Below are 5,792 nucleotides of genomic sequence, written 5' to 3'. Positions count from 1 at the left end.
GCATACAAACAGGAAATTTAACCCACAACCTAGTTATGTTCCCTGACTGGGATCAACCTGCAACCCTTTAATTATGGGATGACACTCAAACCTATTAAGCTACCCTAGTCAGGGCAAGAAAAAAAGAATTGTTAAAATGGAAGATAGTTTAAGGGATCTTTGGAACAATATTAAGCATAACAACTTCCACATCATAGGGGTATCAGAGAAGAAAAAGAAAGCAAGGGATGGAGAACCTAATTGAAGAAATAATGACCCCAAACTTCCCTACTATGGTGAAGGAAAAAGACACATAAATTCAGGAAGTGAAGAGTCCTAAACAAGATCAATCTAAACAGGCCTATACCAAGCAAGACACATCATAATTAAAATGGCAAAGGTTAAAGAAGAAGAGAGAATCTTAAAAGCCACAAGAGAAAGACACTTAGTAACCTACAGTGGAGCTCTCATAAGACTGTTAACTGAGTTTTCAACAGAAACAATTCAGGTAAGAAGGGATTGGCATGAAATATTCAAAGTGATAAAAAGCAAGGACCTATGACCAAGACTACTTTCTCCAGAAGGGCTGTCATTTAAAGCTGAAGGAGAAATAAAGAGATTCCCAGACAAGAATAAACTAAAGGAGTTTGTTACCACCAAACAAGTATTACAACAAATGGTAAAGGGCATGCTTCAAGAAGGAGAAGAAAAAACAAAAGAACATAGTTAAAAGAATATAATGGTTATAAATACACACCTACAAATAATCACTTTAAATATACATGTCTTGAATGATCCAATCAAAAGATAGTCCTAAGGGTAAGTGAATGGATAAGAAAAAAAGACCCATATATATGCTGGCTACAAGAGAACCACCTCAGAATGAAAGATACACACATACTAAAAATAAAGGGATAGAGAAAGATATTTCATGCAACTAGAAAGAAAAAAAAACACTAGGTAGCAATACTTTTATCTGACAAAATAGACTTTAAAACAAAGGCTGTAGAGAGACAAAGAAGGACACAACATAATGATAAAAGGAATAATCTAACAAGAGGGTAAAATCCTTGTAAACATTTATGCACCCAGCATAGGAGCACCTAAATATGTAAAGCAAATCTTGATGAGCATAAAGGGAGAGATTGATAGTAATATAGTCACTGTAGGAGATTTTAACACATCACTGACAGAAAAATAAAGAAATTATAGCCTTAAATGAAAAACTAGATCAGATGGATTTAATTGATATGTTAAGAGAAATTCTCCCCTAAACAGTAAAATGTACATTCTTCTCAAGTGCATATGGAACAAGGATAGACCACACGTTAGGACACAAAACAAGTTTCAAGAAATTTAAGAAGTTTGAAATCTTATCAAGTATTTTGCTGACCATATTTCTATGAAACTAGAAATCAATTTAACAAGAAGAAAACTGAAAAGCACATGAAGACAAGGCGCTAAATAACATGTTAATAGACAATGAATGGGTTAACAAGTAGATCAACAAAAAAATCTAAAGATACCTGAAACAAATGAAAATTAGAACATGACAACCCAAAATCTATGGGACACAGTGATAGGATAACAGTCCTAAGAGGCAAATTCATAGCATTACATGCCTATATCAAGAAACAAGAAAAACTCAAATAAACAATCTAAATTTACACCTAAAGAGCTAGAAAAAGAACAACAAGCAAAGCCCAAAGTGAGTAGAAGAAAGGAAATAATAAAGATCAAAGCTAAAATAAATGAAATAGAGTCTAAACAACCCATACAAAACATCAATGATCCAACAGCTGGTTGTTTGAAAAGATAAGCAAAATTACCTGACTGGTGTGGCTCAGTGGATTGAGCACGAGCTGTGAACCAAATTGTTGCAGGTTCGATTCCCAGCCAGGGTATATGCCTGGGTTGCAGGCTATAACCCCCAGCAACCGCACATTGATGTTTCTCTCTCTCTATCTCCCTCCCTTCCCACTCTGAAAATAAATAAATAAAATCTTTAAAAAAAAGGAACTCCCATATTTAAAAAAAAAAAAAGAAAAGATAAGCAAAGTTAATTAACCTTTCAACAGACTCATTAAGAAATAAAGAGAGAGGACCCAAAAAATAAACTCAGAAGTAAAAAAGGAGAAGTAAGAACTGCAACAAAAGAAACAAAAAGGATTGTAAGAGAATATTATGAACAACTATATGCCAACAAATCGGACAATATGGAGTAAATGGATAAATTCCTAAAAACATAAAACCTTCCCAAACTGAATTAGAAAGAATCAGAAAATCTGAATAGATGGACTACAACTAGTGAAATTGAAGGAGTATTAAAAAAAAATTCCTATCTCTGCTGTGGCTGCCTGTGGTGTAGGTTTGAGCTGGTATGGAGAAGTCCACTTAAGGCCAAAGGGAACAAGGAGAGTCTGGAAGGAGCTGGGAGCAGGCAAGCTCACTCATTGTGCTTTGCTGCTCTGATGTCTGTGCTGTGCTGTGTGGGCCAGGTGGTAGCATAGGTAAACACAGCTCACCTCCTCACACAACCATGTTAAAACTGCAACTAAATTATAGAATAATCGTCACTCAAAACTGGCAGAAATTGAGTTGAGTGGAAGTATGAGAAATACAGAATTAAAAAAACAACAACCATTTAAACTGGTAGGAGGAGTGGAGATGCAGATTGGGCTGGTCCCACATATATGTGTGGTGGGTAAAAATTCAGGAGAGATATCTTGGGAGCAAGGAACCCCAGCCCCATACAAGGCCACCAAGTTCAGGGTACCAGTGCCAGGAAGATAAGTCCCAACATCTTCTGGTTGCAAAAAACAGCAGGGATTGAGTCAGTGGAAGAAACTTATGGAGTCCCAGGCAGTTCCTCTAAAAGAACCCACACACAAACTTACTCAAATGCATTCCCTCTCAGCTCCAGCACTGAGATAACAGCTTGAAAGGCACCAGTGTCATACAGGGGAAAACTGCAGTGGCTAGTATCTAAGGCAAGAGTGGGAGGACAGTTTTCTACTAGACAGAAAGGTGGGCAGAGTCACAGAGCCAGCAGGTGCCATATCTAAGACTCCATCAGCCTGGCTATCACTGTTTGCCCAGCCCTGGATATCCCCTGAGACTCTGTCCCCATCCAACTTACAGCTGTTAACAGTAGCTTTTCCATATGAATGATGGGCCTTGGCTCATGCTTCACAACTTCCTAAATCCTTTCAAACAAGCAACAGCTGGCCTCAGTAAGCCCCTAGCCACAGTACCCCTTGCTAAATGGCCCTAGGCACAGCCCTAGCAGCAGCCTGCATAGATTCACAGCTTGGCTTTGTCTGGGAATCTCCAAGTCCAGCACAAGTAGCAGCCACCTCAGAAAGCTCTATAGCTTAGGCAGGGTTGCTCCAGGTAAAACACAGTTGGGGGCTTTCCTTGACCTGCACCACCCAGGACAGTCCAGGGACTGTGCACCCAATGGACAGCTACAGACCATGTCAGAACACCACTACCCTACCCCTGCACAGCTGATCATCCAAGGGGGTGGAGGTTGGTGATCAGCCAATCCTTGAAACTGATTGTCCTGCATAAATCCCTATTAACTTGCCAATAGCAATCAAGGCTCAACTACAACAGGAGGATGTACCCAGCAAACACAAAGGGTGTACCTTGAGTACCCAGCTTGGGTGATAGGGGAGGCTATGCCTCTGGACCCTACAGGACACCTACTACATTGAACCATACTACGAAGATAAGGAATCATAGTGGCTCTACCTAATACATAGAGACAAGCACAGGGAGGCTGCCAAAACAAGGAGACAAAGAAACATGGCCCAAATGAAATAACAGATTAAAAACTCCAGAAGAAGAACTAAACAAAATGGAGATAAGCAGTCTAGCAGATGAAGAGTTCAAAACACTGGTTATAAGGATGCTCAAGAAACTTAGTGAGGAAATCAACAGCATAAAAAAGATCCAGTCAGAAATGAAGGACACACTTTTTGAAATAAAGAACAATTTACAGGAAAACAACAGTAGAGTGAATAAAGCCAAGAATCAAATCAATGATTTGGAACATAAAGAAGCAAAAAAAATATAATAATAATAACCAATCATAACAAGAAGAAAAAAGAATCCATAAAAAAGATAATAGTACAAGCAGCCTCTGGGACAACTTCAACTGTACTTACATTTGCATAATAGGGATGCCAGAAGGAGAAGAGAAAGAGCAAGAAATTGGAAATCTATTTGAAAAAATAATGAAAGAAAACTTCTCTAGTTTGGTGAAGGAAATAGGTATGCAAGTCCAGGAAGCACAGAAAGTCCCAAACAAAATGGATGCAAAGAGTTCCACTCCAAGTCACATCATAATTAAAATGCCAAAGGTTAAAGATAAAGAGAGAATTATAAAAGCAGGAAGAGAAAAAAAGTTAGTTGCCTATAGGGGAATTCCCATAAGACTTTCAGCTGATTTCTCAAAAGAAACTTTGCAGACTAGAAGCTATTGGCAAGAAATACTCAAAGCCATGAAGATCAAGGATATGCAGCCAAGGCTGCTCTACCCAGCAATTATATCATCTAGAATCTAAGGGCAAATAAAGAGCTTCCCAGATAAGAAAAAAAAAAACTAAAGGAGGTCATCATCACCAAACCATTATTATATGAAATGTTAAAGGGACATACATAAGGAAAAAAAAGATAAAAATGATGAACAATAGAATGGCAATAAATACATACCTGTCAATAATTGACTCTATAAAGGAAACTAAGCAAACAAGAACAGAGACAGAATCATGTATACAGAGAGCATGTTGATGGTTGTCAGATGGGAGGCAGGTGTAGGGGTATGAGTGAAGAGGTGATGGAATTAAGTACAAATAGGTAGTTACAGAGTAGGCATAGGGATATAAAGTATGGTATAGGGAATGCAGTAGCCTAAGAATTTATACTCATGACCCACGGACATGAACAATGGTGTGGGGATTGCCTGAGGGAGTGGGAGATGCTTGTTGGAGGGGGCCAAAGGAGGAATAATAGGGACCACTCTAATAGCATAATCAATAAAATACAAGTTTAAAAAACTCAGAACAGACAAAAGCCCTGGATTAGAGACCTCCACCAATGAATTTTACCAGTATTCAGAAAAGACTAACACCTATTTTTCTCAAACTGTTCCAAAAAAATTCAAGGGTAGGAAGACTCCCAAGCTAGTTTTACAAGGCCAATGTTATCTTGATTCCAAAACCTGATAAGGCACTACAAAGTAGGAAATTATAGGCCAATATCCCTGATGAACATGATGCTAAACTCCTCTATAAAATATTAGCAATATCACTCCCTCAGTACATTAAAAAGATCGTACACCATGATCAAGGGGAATTGATTCCAGGATGCAAGGTTGTACAATATATGCAAAGCAATAAATGTGATACACCACAGAAACAAAATGAAGGATAAAAACCACATGATCATATTGTCCTGGTTGAGTAACTCAGTTGGTTAGAGCTTCATCCTGATGCACTGTGATAGCAGGTTTGATACCCAGTCAGGGTACATACAAGAATTCAGCCGATGAAAAATGAAAAATAAAAAATAAATAAAATAAAATAAAATAATAAATTTTAAAGTATTAAAAAAACAAAAAGGAGAAAACTGTACTTGAACAACAAAATTCAAAAGTATTTAATAAAAAATAAAAACAAAATTATAAAAAATTTAAAAAGGAATTCAAACCATGAATACATAAGTGGACCAACTAATCAATGTTTTTTCCTCTCTCGATCTCTTTCTATGTCTTTGTCTCTCCCTTGCTCACTCTCTTTCTCTCTCTC

Source organism: Phyllostomus discolor, chromosome 11 (assembly GCF_004126475.2).
Source record: "Phyllostomus discolor isolate MPI-MPIP mPhyDis1 chromosome 11, mPhyDis1.pri.v3, whole genome shotgun sequence".
Classification (NCBI taxonomy): domain Eukaryota; kingdom Metazoa; phylum Chordata; class Mammalia; order Chiroptera; family Phyllostomidae; genus Phyllostomus; species Phyllostomus discolor.
This window is presented reverse-complemented; position numbering follows the sequence as displayed.